The sequence below is a fragment of the Anomaloglossus baeobatrachus genome, unplaced genomic scaffold (genome assembly GCF_048569485.1).
Source record: "Anomaloglossus baeobatrachus isolate aAnoBae1 unplaced genomic scaffold, aAnoBae1.hap1 Scaffold_3183, whole genome shotgun sequence".
NCBI classification, from domain to species: Eukaryota; Metazoa; Chordata; class Amphibia; order Anura; family Aromobatidae; genus Anomaloglossus; species Anomaloglossus baeobatrachus.
In genome coordinates, this window is record NW_027442582.1 from 61,225 (window position 1) to 75,352 (window position 14,128).

Consider the following 14,128-nt stretch of genomic DNA (forward strand, 5'->3'; position numbering starts at 1 on the left):
AGACTAAAGCGGACTTCACACGCAACGACATCGCTAACGAGATGCCGTTGAGGTCACGGAATTCGTGACGCACATCCGGCCACGTTAGCGACGTTGTTGCGTGTGAAACGCACGAACGACCATTACACGATCAAAATTACTCACCTAATCGTTGACGAGTCGTTCTAATCCCGATTATAGTTGCTGTTGCAGGATGTAGGATGTTCGTTGTTCCTGTGGCAGCACAAATCGCTACGTGTGACACCGCAGGAACGAGAAACATCACCGTCCCTGCCGCCGCCGGCAATGAGGAAGGAAGGAGGTGGGCGGGATGTTCGGCCCGCTCATCTTCGCCACTCCGCTTCAATTGGGAGGCCGCTTAGTGACGCCGCTGTGATGCCGCACGAACCGCCCCCTTAGAAAGGAGGCTGTTCGCTGGACACAGCGACGTCGCTAGGCAGGTAAGTACGTGTGACGGGTGTAAGCAATGTTGTGCACCACGAGCAGCGATTTGTCTGTGACACACAACCGAAGGGGGCGGGTCCTTTCACCAGTGACATCGCCAGCGATGTCGCTGTGTGTAAAGCCTGCTTAAGAGCAAGGGAGTCCAAAACATGTCTGCTGACCAGGTGCCCGACGGGGCTTATTCTGCGCATTGAATGCTGTGATTTTATATTTTTCTAAATAAATTCAAGGTTTTAAGGAATTTGGTTGCTGGAGATTACACATTTTTTGTACAAGTTTTAGCACACAGACTTACCTCCAAATATAGAAGATTCTACAGTCAATGATGTTAAGAAAATGCAGAAGTCTGATCCAGTGAGATGTGACGGAATGTTAATAGGCTGCACTCCATTGTGACATCACTCACCTGTGTGACATCACTGTGTGCTTCCATATATGGAAAGTAATGATGTCACAATACAGCGTAATCACCAACACTTTCTCTCTTACTTCCTGTCCCTTTACAAGGCACACAAAAGCAAAAAATGTGATAATTAAAATATACCTTTTAATTCCTAAAATCCTAGAAAATTGTGAACATACACGTGATTAATAAAATTATAGACTGTACCACATCATAGAAATTTGTCCCTATATCCTGCTGTGGTAACTATAGCCGATTACACAGTATCTTAACCTACCAAGGTCATGATATATATATATAAGTGCATCTCAATAAATTAGAATATCATCAAAAAGCTAATTTATCTCAGTAATTCAATACAAAAAGGGAAACACATCTATTATATAGAGTCATTATACACAGAGGGATGTATTCCTATATATTATATAGAATCATTACACACAGAGGGATCTATTCCTATATATTATATAGAGTCATTACACACGGATCTATTTCACGTGTTTATTATATATTATATAGAGTAATTACACATAGGAAACGTGATCAAAGCTGAAGGAAAGATAAATGCAGCAGGTTATCAGCAAATGCTGGAGGCAAATTTGCACTTATCAGCCTGGAAGCTGCACATGCGACGTACTAGGACATTGTGTGAAGCCCCACGGGTGTTATGTTGTGGTGCATTACCTTCAGGGACTCCACGTGGAGGAACAGTCTGGTCACAGGTAAGTTGTCTTCTTAGGATTCGTGACGCCACTCTCGGTATTGCGGTCAGGGTGACCGCCACTGCAGATTAGGGGACCCCTAGGGCTGATGTTGAATGCAGCTAGATGTAGTGGCTTCCCGAGAGTGAGGCAGGCCCCATGGCCCTGTGTAAGTGTGTGGAACCACAAGTCGCAGAATGACTCAGGCACAGTCCAAACAGTCTTTCAGGGTTTTTACTCACAATTGATGGCAGGGTGAGTCCCCGGGCGTAGCTAGGATTAACCAGAGGAAACCAGGCTCCTTCAGGCTGACTGTTGAGGGTGACTACCGACTCGCCTTCCTAGCCCTGGTGTCTTTGGGGTGACCCCGACTTGTATTCCTGCTGGGGTCGCCCAGGGAAGTTGCTGCTGCTTACTCTCCCCTCTTTTCGGCCCGTTTGCTTGTAGCCTGGACCAGGTCACTCCGGCTGCTTGCCTCCTGTGAGCTATGGGCCCTCTCTTTGCTACGTGGCTGCGGACTCTTGTGTTATGGTGAGGGTCTGAAATGCCCCCTCCGGCAGGTGTGGCAGGGAAAACTGAATGAATCTCTGCACTGGGAACTGTTACCCTTACGGACCTGGTACCTCCATGGCAGTCCCCGTACTCAGCCACCCCTTTGCTCTCTCTCGCCTTGGGTGAATTTCGGGTGGCACTACCAGGTGATTTCCCCCGTCGATAGTCACTGCATGTACGTTGTCTGACTAGTCGCAGCCTCAGGTCTCCTCTTTGCGTCTGCTCTCCCTGAACTCCACTTCAGACTGGCCCACTACTTCCTCCCCACTGTGCCTGCCTAAGCAACATAGCAACCAGGCTCTCTACCACACCCCTTGAGTGGAGATGAAGGCCTCGCCCCCTCCTGGATTCCCCAGGGGTCCACTCAAAGGTCCATGTGGGAGACCTGATTACTATGCGCCTGTGTAATCACACCTCGGTCAGCCTTCTGGATTACCTGTATTGTACTGCTCCCAGCATGGGTGCAATACTCAGTGGTGCCTGACCAGGTCAGGGGCGCCACATTTGCAACATGACAATGATCCAAAACACAAGGCCAAGTCGACCTGTCATTGGCTACAGGAGAACAAAGTGAAAGTTCTGGAGTGGCCATCTCAGTCTCCTGACCTCAATATTAGTGAGCCACTCTGGAGAGAACTGAAGTGTGCAGTTCATGCACGAAAGCCCAGGAATTTACAGGAACTGGAGGCTTTTTGCCAAGAAGAATGGGCAGCTTTACCATCTGAGAAAATAAAGAACCTCATCCACAACTACCACAAAAGACTTCAAGCTGTCATTGATGTTAGAGGGGGCAATACACTGTATTAAGAACTGGGATATGTGAACTTTTGACCAGTGTCACTTGAATGTTTTTGGTTGTCATTATGATTTTAAAAAAGAAACATAGTAGTTTGACAATAAATGGCTTCACCCGACCACTAACCATGAGTGGAAGAAAAAGATTGTGTTATCATTCATATTCTCTGAAAAAAAGCCAAGAAAGCAAAAAATCTGCCAGGGTGTGTAAACTTTTCAGTAGAAATGTATATCTGGAATTTGTTTATTATACATTTTGTTATATTCATTCTTTCTATATTCTAGGCCGTGAACAAGGTTTGTGTACCGAAACGTTGGCCTCATTACCTATACAGATATACTGCAGCTTTTGTTTCAATAAATGCCATATTTCATGCATCTGAGTGTCGTGATAACCTACTTATCCCATCGCGAGTCCTGAGACTTTACTGGAATGGCCCTGGCATTTAGGGGTGAGTATAAGTGTTATTATTGTAATGGCGCACATATAGGGTTGAGAAGGGTTGTCTGAGTAGTGGACAACACCTTTAAGAATTCATGTGTGCCGCCCCCATGCCCACAGCCTGCCGCTGCTCGGGTCCGGGCCTTCCGGTGGGTGGTTTGAGGGTCTCCGGACACGAGGAATGCCGCGGACACTCCGAATGAATAGGGTTTGGGGGTGGTGGATCTAGGGTAAGTTTTAAGTTTTAAGTGTAACTAAAACGGGAACATCAACAGGGTCCCAACGGGGACTTGCAGAAAGGTAGCCGGTAACCACTACCTCTAACATTCTGAATCAAACTTAGGACCAGAGGATGGCGGAGAGGGGCGGACGTGTAGCTGGGCTCCCATGGTCACCCTTCTTCTTACATCCAGGGCAAACCACTCCCTCTCGCCGCAGTGCCGTGTGTAGGTCACCAGCTCTCCAGGCTCCAGGTCCTGGTCGGGATAGCCGACGGGCAGGTGTGGGTATACATCCCTCTGGGACACAAATATTTCGGCCTCCATGCTCGGCTCAAAGATGAAACCCCATCCTCTTCGGGGGTTAAAGTGCCGGACCTGGCCTTCATGTGTGGGGCCCCTCACCCGGTAGGTGGCGTTCCTAAGATTGTCCTTCTCCTGGATGGTTCGGGATAGGACTTCCGCTTTTCTTTTTTCACGGGCCGCAATTTCTCGGCCCAGCTGGCGCTGCTGCCGCTCCCAATATGGAGCACCTTCGGCAGTGGAGGGCCTCGCTGTGACGTGGCTCGTACGGCTGCCCCGCAGGCACATTTCCGCTGTGTGCCGCCCAGGGATAGGGGTACTCAGATCCGGGCCAAGGGTCACTTCAGTAAGTATCAGTATCACCCGGCTGGTGGTCTCTGTCTTTCTCCTGCACTTTTGTGTGATGGTGGACTGCCTGTGCTTGCAACTTCAGGAGTCCGCTCCCAGCTGGATGTGGCCTAAGGAGCCCTTGCCCGCAAATGTTGGCCTGTGGGATCTCTGAGCCCTAGCAGTGACCTGTTCTCGCCCTCGGTGGTCTTTTGCCTTCAATCGGGACTTTGGGTGGGACAGGACCTCTAGTCCTGGCCTCAATCAGTTAATTAACCAGTTCCAGTCGCTTCTGGACCTAGCTTCAGGGTCTGCGTACCCCCCTGTGTGCTCCGGTTTCTGGGTCGGTTCCCCGAGTCGGTACCGGCGGGCCACTACCCTGTCCCAATCCACCTCGGTTCCACCGAGCCGTCTTTCCAGCTCCTGCAGACAGAGGCCTCCGTCTGCCTCCTAGCTAGCAGTACCAGGGCTCCTACCCTGGCACTGGTTCAGTTTGGGTCACTCCTGTGCTGGGGCTGCACACAGTTCCAGCCCACGCACCTCTCATCCTGACCTCTAGACTTGAACTTTAGGACTAGACTAAACTTTCCCACCCCAGCCTGTCTGAGACTCCTTGGTGGGCGTCTTTCAACCACCTGGTTCCGCCCCCTGGTGTGTCCATCAAGCATTGGGGGGGTGACTAGGGTTTTAAATGTTTGGCTGTGACACCTTGTTAGGGAACGGTGTAGTGCGGTGCCCTATCTGTGACTACCTGGCTGGCCAGAGCGTCACACTCCCTCTTGGTTAACCACAGACCGTCCGCGGGCTGTTCAACCACCACCGGTTTATTTTTGCTTTAACTCAAAAAGATAAGAACATATTTACAAGCATAATAACATTTGTACAATCAAGCATATTTTAGATTTCTTCCCTTGCGGGAGGCTGGTTGCTTGAACGTTGCAATATGAAAAACATTTTTATTAACCGGGAACGGGACGGGACCGGAACCCTTTCCATTTTGCCCACCCAAGCAAACCTAGCCCTGATGCTGCCTCTAAAAACCAGGTCAGCACCCCTTTTTCCCAGTCCAGGAAACGGGTTCGGGTCCGGGTGTTGCCCACACGGGCCGGGTAATAAGTTCCTTACCCGGCAGTCTCTCTCAGAGGCCCCACGTCCAGGGGACCTCTGGCCTGGAGGTAAGTCACCAGTCTCAATGGTGACAAGACCTCGGCCTTCAATTTCCCGCAGGCCCTTCCTCCAACCAGCCTCTCCGGAGACTGCAGGACAATGAAAAAGGGTGGTCAGGGAGTATTTACAAAGCCCAATAGTTTTTGGGGTTGGCCTGCAAGTTCTCGGCCTTCTCTTTTTGTATAAATGGGGGTAAACAACAGGAATCAACAAGGTCCCAATGGGGGCAGGAGGAAGGTAGCTGGGAACCACTACCTATTCAGCAGTCTTCTTCTTAATCAGGTGAGAATCTCGGTTAATTGGCATTCATTCACGCATATGTACACAGTCAACATGCAACACCCCTAGATTGCGGTCTCCCTGTATTTAAGCGGGGGCTGACCTAGATTAGGGTGTGTGGACCTCCTGGGCCCAATACTCTCAGGTGGGGGCAATGGGGCAGAGGGGACGACAGGTCCCTCTTCCCGATCGTCAGGTATGGCGGGCAGAGACCTGCGGGGGCGTGGTATAGGTGCATCCCTGGGCGCTTGCTCGAGTGGCTCGCTGACAGACACCTCTGGCTCCATTTCTTCCACGGGTTGTGGGAACATTATCACGAAAACAATCACCGCGCCATTCTGCATAGGCCAGTCAGCTAGAAAGTCACCCATCAATGTATCGATCACCTCTTTCTTCTTTTCCACGCTCGGCGTGGGAACGGGGACCTCGTTTGTCAGCTTCAGGGGACCTGGGCATCTCTTCAGGTGGTCCCTGGAAAGGGTGGCTGTGGTCTTCCCCTGGTCGCGACTAATCAGATATGTCTTCTCATTTTCCCATCCGGTAGGCGGTATGACGTAGGGGGTCCTTTCCCATTGATCGTCGAGCTTGTGCGTCCTCCTTTTACGCTTCAGCACCACATATCCAGGTCCGAAAGGGGCAGCCTGAGCCCGCTTGTTGAAGCGCTGTTCTTACCTCTCCCGGCTTTGACGCAGATTCCTTTCCACATACTCTTGGATCTGTCGGTACTGCGCCTGTCGCTTGGCATCCCAATTGGCAGTGTGGGAAAGAGCTTCAGGTACCTCTACGTCCATTTCTAGGTCCACTGGCAGCCGCCCCAGCCGAGCTCTCATCAGGTACGTAGGTGTGCACTTGGTGGAGCTTCAGGGGATGTTATTGTACATGTCCACCAAGTCGGGCAGCTTCTCAGGCCACAAATTCCGCATTTCCAAAGGTAGTGTCTTGAGGAGATTAAGGACCAGATGGTTCATCTTCTCACACATCCCATTCATTTGGGCATGGTAGGCTGTGGTCCGGATCTTCTTGCACCCGTAAAAGTGACAGAACTCTTGAAACACCTCTGCTTCAAAGGCTAGACCCTGATCTGTGAGCACCTTCTCTGGGTAGCCATGCGGCCGGCAAAAGTAGGCCTGGAAGGCCCTGGCTGCAGTGCAGCATGTTAAATCTTTGACGGGGACAACCACCATGAATCTTGAGTAGTGGTCTACAATGGTCAAGGCGTAGGTGTACCCGCTCCGACTGGGCGTGAGCTTGACATGTTCAGAGCGACCAACTCCAACGGCTGGTGGTTGACAATCAGCTGCAGCGTTTCCTTCTGACTGGTTTCGTCCCGTCTTTTCAGCGCACAGGGACCACACTCTCGGCACCAGGCTTCTACGGACTCCCGCATCCCACTCCAGTAGAAGCGCTCCCTCAGCAGCATCTCTAGCTTCTTCCAGCCGAAGTGTCCTGCGCCGTCATGGTAGGCCTGCAGGACCTTGGGCACACAGGCCTGGGGCACCACCAGCTATCGGACTTTTCGTGTGTCATCGGGTTGACTAACCCCCTATAAGCTTCCCTTGATGCAGGTAGAGGCGGTCTCTCTCTTTCCACAACCGCTGAGCTTCAGAGGGGGCTGTAGGGTCCAGCCTGGAAGAGCCTTGGGCAATCATCATTTTGACCAGCTGAATTGCGGGCTCCTGGTCCTGGGCTTCTTGCCACCCCTGGCTGTGCATCGGGTCAAGGTTCGCCTGCTGTTGGCCAACACAGGGTTTCTCGTCCTTTGGATGATGGAATTTGGGTAGCTCAATCTCCTCCAGACCGTCTTCCTCTATTCCTTCATCGGGCAACTGTTGCATTCAAGACAGTGCATCCGCGTTGGTGTTCTTACGGCCAGCCCTGTATTTGATGGTGAAGTTGTAGTTGGATAGTTGAGACATCCACTGCTGCTCCAGGGCACCCAGCTTGGCCGTGTCCAAATGTGTCAATGGGTTGTTGTCCGAGTAAGCAGTGAACCTCGCCGCCGCTAGGTAATGTTTAAACCTTTTTGTTATTGCCCAAACGAGGGTCAAGAACTCCAGCTTGAAGGAGCTATAATTCTCGGGATTCCTCTCCGTCGGTCGGAGCTTCCTGTTGGCGTAGGCGATCACCTTCTCCCTTCCATCTTGTACCTGGGACAGGACCGCACCTAGGCCCACATTGCTGGCATCAGTATAAAGAATGAACGGAAGGCCATAGTCAGGGTAAGCCAAGATTTCCTCTCCTGTCAGGGCCGACTTCAGCTGCTGGAAGGACTCCTCATGCTTCTCACCCCAGACAAACGGGGGGCCAGGAGTCCTACCATTCTTGGTCTGTCCCAGGAGGTCTTGCATGGGCGCGGCCATCTTCGTGTATCCCTTGATAAAGCGACGGTAGTAGCCCACCAGGCCCAGGAACTGTCTCACCTCCTTCACGGTGGTCAGCTGCGGCCAGCTCTGGATAATGGTAATCTATTCGGGATCCGGGGCCACGCCTTCCGCACTCACCACATGCCCGAGGTACTGCACTTTGGGTTTCAACAGGTGGCACTTAGAGGGCTTAAATTTCATTCTGTACGTGGAGAGGGCCGCGAACACTTCTAGCAGGTGCTCCAGGTGAGCTTCATATGTCTTGGAATACACAATCACGTTGTCTAAATACAGCAGAACAGTCTCGAAGTTGAGGTGTCCCAAACAGCATTCCATGAGCCTCTGGAAGGTCCCCGGGGCATTGCACAGCCCAAACGGCATACTGTTGAACTCGCAGAGTCCCATTGTAGTAGCAAATGCAGTCTTCTTGCGGTCTTCTTTTGCAACCGCCACCTGCCAGTAGCCACTAGTAAGGTCAAGGGTAGAGAAATAATTAGCAGTCTTCAGCGCAGCCCGTCACTCTTCAATGCGGGGGACAGGGTATGCATCTTTATGCGTTATCTGGTCAATCTTCCGGTAATCCACACACATTCTCATGGTACCATCCTTATTCTTCACCAGCACCAACGGAGCTGCCCAGGGACTATAACTATCCCGGATGACCCCTGCCTCCTTCATGTTCCTCAACATGTCCTTGGCGCACTGGTAGTGTGCAGGTGGGATTGGCCTGTACCTCTCTTTAATGGGTGGATGTGTTCCCGTGGGGATGTGGTGCTGAACCCCTTTAACTCTCCCAAATTCTAACGGGTGCTTGCTGAAAACCTGCCTGTACTCCTGCACTACCCGGTATACCCCTTCCTTGTGATGCAAGGGTGTGGACTCGGTGCCGACATGCAATTCCCGGCACCTCTCCTCTAACTGTTTGGGTGGAGGGTCGCTTCCCAAAAGTGATGTGGTGGTCGTGGGGGTTGTTTCGTGGATAGCATGTGCCTCTACAGTGAATAATTTGGCTATGGTGGCGTAGCGGGGGAGCCTGACCTCTTCCTCTCCACAATTCATCACTCTCACAGCCACTCTCCCCTTCTTGACATCAATCACCCCTCTGGCTGCCATTACTGTGGGCCAATGCTCCGAAGGCAAGGGCTCTATCATCGCCGGGTAATCCTGGGGACCTACTGCTGCCCTACACCAAATCATCATCTTGCTCCACGGCGGTACCACCAAAAGCACTGCGTCCATCACCCGTACGCCACCAATTTCTCCATCTGTCATGTTCACCTGCTACCGCTGAAGGAGGGCCCGGATTTCACGTTGCAGAGCCCTCTGCTGACCCCCTTCCGCAGTGGCAAACAATTGCAACAGGCTCAACACCTCCCCCATGCAGTTCTCAATCACGTTGGTCCCAAGGACCACCTTTGGGTTACGATCACTGGAATCATTCAGCACTACAATCATCCCCTGATGTTTCAGCTCCGTTCGCCCCATGGTCAAAGTCACTTCCTTCAACCCCACCTGGGTCATAGGGAGTCCATTGGCTGCAATAATGGTTAAACTATCGTCCGGAGGGGCAAGTTCTCTATCAGACCAATACCGTTGGTACAACATGTAAGTCATAGTCATTACCTGCGATCCGGTGTCGAGAAGGGCCACGGTCGGGATACCATCCACCGTCAGGAAGATGATGGGGCGACCTCCAACATACTGATCCCGCCAATCAGCTGGGCCTTGAGGATCTACTCCTGAGGATTGGCCCTTGGCCTCAGGGGTTGCTCGTTTAACGGACACCGTCTGGAGTAGTGGCTGGTCTTATTACATTTGTAGCAAACAGGCGGTCCATACCGAGAATCGTTCCTCCTCCGCTGCATCCAGGGGATGTCCTCCGGGCTGTCGGCGAACTGTATCTTCTCCGCTGGCTTGACTTTCGTCGATAGCTGCAGGGCAGCGAGGATCCTGGTGACATCATCGTTCAGGCACCGGACTTGCGACGACAGGTCTTCCGGAGCTCCGGTGGCTGCAGCAGGGGCTGGCAGGGCCAACAAGGGGGGCACTACCGAGACGGGAGCGGTGTCAGCCAGCCAGGATGGTGGATCGGGGGCACCAACATCCGGTGCCTGTAGGGCTTTGATGGCCCGCTCTTTGAGTACTGCAAAGTCCAGGTCGGCGTGCTCTAGAGACCACAGCCGCAGTTGTTTGCGATCTTCAGCGGACCCCAGTCTCTGCAGGAACTGCTCTACTAGCATTTTGTTACTGTCAGTCTCGTTGATGGGGTCCACCTGCCTCAGTGTATGCAAGGCCGTCTGCAGCCGCAAGGCATAGTCTTGGATACTGTCCTTCGGCCGCTGCCGACAGTGATAAAATTGCATCCGCAACTCTGCTTCTTTGTGGGTTTCAAATGCGATCTGGAGCTTTTAAAAAATGGCGGTTACCGAGGCCCGGTCCGCGTCTGCCCAGGTCTCCACCTCCTGCTCGGCGGCGCCGGTCAGCTGCCCCAGCACTACCGCTGCACGCTGCTTGCCGGTCATGGCATATAAATCGAGGATCGTGCATATTTTCTTCCGGAACACCTGCAAAGCATCAGGCTTCCCATCGTACTAGGGTAGCCAGGCAGCACCGGGCACGTAGGGCAAGGAGATTGGCATTACCTGGGTGACCCACGGAGCCACGGCCTCTCCCGCTTGTGTGACCGGAGTGGCCGCCGCCACATTCCCATCATCAAGCGCATCCGCAGGCGCCGCCGCTCTCGCAGCCGGCGCCGCTCCACCGTCGGGGTTAGGTGCGGACATCTTCCTGCTTCTCCCCCTTGGTCTTTTCGCGGCACTCCTCTGGCCGGCCGGTAAGTTTCGTTTTGCGACTTCCGGCTTTCCTTTACGGCCGTGTTCCCAGGGGGCGGGGCCTCAGCTTTCGCACTCTTTTTGCGGGGAAGAAGACTCTGGCGGGAATCTTCGCGCCAAAAGATGGCGGCAAGATGGCAGATTTTGAAAACTTTACAACGGATCACCGCTGACTTCACTTCAAGGCGCACTTCCACAAGGTAAGTGGATGGGTAAGTATCCTGTTCGTGACGCCAGAAATCGAGGTGTGCCGCCACGGGCTCAGCAGCCGAGCCGCTCGGATTTGGACCTTCAGTGGGTGGCTCGAGGGTCTCCGGACCCGTGGGTCCTGCGGTCACGTCGATCAAAAAGGGGATTGGCGGTTCGGGGATGTAGGTGAACGGCCGGAGCCATGTTTTAAGTTTGTGACGCCACCCACGGGATGTGGTGAATGTGAACACCATTGCTGCAGTTACGGGGCACCCGGAGGAAATGTTGCACAGCAAGTTGTTAACCCCTCCGTTGGCAGGGATGTTGACCCCGGGACCCGTTGGGGGGTAGTTGGCGGTGCAGGGAGAAGGGCGGTCGGAGGGCACTGTTGTACTCACGATTAGTAAACACACACGAGTCTGTGGTAAATCAAGGTGATGGTGGTCGGTGCCCGCAGCCGGCTGCAGTCTGGATCCCCACCCGGCTGGTGGGCTCTGTCTTTCTCCTGCACCTGTTTGTGATGGTGGACTACCTGCGCTTGCAACTTCAGGAGTCCGCTCCCAGCTTGTGGTTGCCTTAGGAGCCCTTTGCCCGCAGATGCTGGCCCGTGGGATCTCTCTGTCGTGGCGGTAGCTTTCTATCGCCCTTGTTGGGCTGTTGTCTTCAGTTGGGACTTTGGGTGGGACAGGACCTCTAGTCCTGGCCACAATCAGTTAATTAGCTAGCCCCCAGTAGCTGCTGGACCTAGCTACAGTTTCTGAGTACCCCCCTTTGTGCTCCGGTTTCCGGGTCGGTTCCCCGGGTCGGTACCGGCGGGCCACTATCCTGTCCCGGTCCACCTTGGTTCCACCGAGCCGTCTTCCCGGCTCCTGCAGACAGAGGCCTCCGTCTGCCTCCTAGCCAGCAGTACCAGGGCTCCTACCCTGGCACCGGTTCAGTTTGGGTCACTGCTGTGCTGGGGCTGCACACAGCTCCAGCCCACGCACCTCTCATCCTGACCTCTAGACTTGAACTTTAGGACTAGACTAAACTTTCCAGCCCCAGGCTGTCTGAGACTCCTTGTTGGGCATCTTCCAACCGCCTGGTTCCGCCCCCTGGTGTGTCCATCAAGCACTGGGGGGATTGACTAGGGTTTTAAATGTTTGGCTGCTGACACCTTGTTATGGAACGGTGTAGTGTGGGGCCCTATCTGTGACTACCTGGCTGGCCAGGGCGTCACATACTCACTCAGTACAGCAATAACCACACCGACAGCTTGTAAACCAGAGTTCTGAGCACCACTGCAGCTTAGAGGGAGCACGCTTGGGTCTGTGTCCTTGGTGTTGCGGTTAGTCTGTGGCCCTTTCCTTGGCAGCTCTGTTTCTCTTTGGACCCTCAAGTCTGAAATTTTTCAGGTCCCGCTCACCCATATGGCTAATGGAGTGAGCTTGCTCTCAGGGTTCACACGTAGGATTTCTTTGGACTGTATTGGGAAAGTCCTATCCCATCGGTGTGCTAGTACCCCGATTTTGGAGCGGGTTGGGGATGACACTTGAAGTCTTCACCCCCCGTCGGGTAAATTACCAGGACGCGTGAAGCTACTTCCCGGCCTAGGGTCCACGTACCCCATCGTGCCCTGGCCCCTGCCCAGTGATAGCTCAAGGCCACCGGCTGTCCTCGGCAGTCCGTGCCCCTTGACACAATCCCCTGCGACCAGGGTTCCAGCTCCTACCAGGCCCAGACCAACGTCTGCCACCTAGTAACTACAGGAGCCCTGCTCCCTGACCTCTCCTCACGAGGGTCACTCTCCTCCACCTCTCCTTTCACTCTGCTCTGCTCGACACCTTCTGCTCGACTCTCACTTTTTCCACTTTCCCCTACCAACCCCCCATATGGGCGGCCCTATTCCCTTCAGGCCCCCCAATGGTGTGTCTGGTGGGTACAGTGTAAAGTGTCTCTAGGATTTTGATTGGCTCAGCTGTTGGCAACACCAAAGGACCAGGACCCGTAACCAAGGAGGGTGGATACTTTGCAGAAGGGCAGATTGCACAATACCCTGTGACGACCTGATAGGCCAGGGCGTCACAAGTGCACTACCCAGGAACAGAGACCCCAGTTTACAAGGCCTGTATTAAAGGGCCTGGCTGCATCGCGTATAAAATATAATGTGCAAAAAAATATATGAGGTAGTGGTTAATTTTTTGGCCAAAATACACAAGCTCGCAACCCAACGCCAAAGGTCCCTCATGTCTTGCGAGTCGGTATACTGATATAAAAAATAGCACCAAAAAGAGGAAACGTGTGAATGGTGCCCCATACAAGTCTATTACCCCGCTGCGTTGTCAAGACCGCTCACCCCCGACCAGCTAGCCAGGTACATCCGGTCTTTAATAATCAAATTTTAGGGAAAAAAGTACATTTTATAGTCCAAAAAATATGGTAAGTCTGTTAATGTAGGATCCCATCTGAAGAGATTGACTTGTTATTGACAGATAGGCTCACATAATTTGATCACCCATATTTATTATTGGCCACATCGATATTATGTTGAGAATCAAGATTTCTCTCAAATACCTTGTGTTGCCAATAGTGCCTGTGAGTGGCGCTACTGCAGACCGCTCCACCCTATCACCTGACCCCCGGCTCCGTGACCTCTGAGATCAGGTGAGGTCACGTCAACTTCCTGATCATGTGACATCACCGCGGCCGGCTCCAGTCTCCGTGAATCACTGGTCTGTGTCTCCTGCTTGCAGGGCACTGCTGTGGAGGAGGAGAGGACAGGGAGATGATGGGCTGTGACGCTGAGCTGTGCTGAGCAGTGAAACTTCGCCCACAGGCCAGTCACCAACGGAGACTGCGGCCGGCCTCAGTTGACGTGACATCCCCGGATCCCAGAGGTCACGGACCCCGGGAGTCACACGAAGGAGGTGAGTGGAGCACAATAACTCACAGACATTATTGGCAACACAAGGTATTTGAGAGAAACATTGTTTCTCAACATAATATCAATGTGGCTAATAATAAATATTGGTGAACCAGCCCTTTAAGTATAGTCTTTGTGGCAGAATTGCAATCCGAAATTCACATGCAAAACCGATTACTTGACCATCAGAATATGAACGGCTACTACACAAT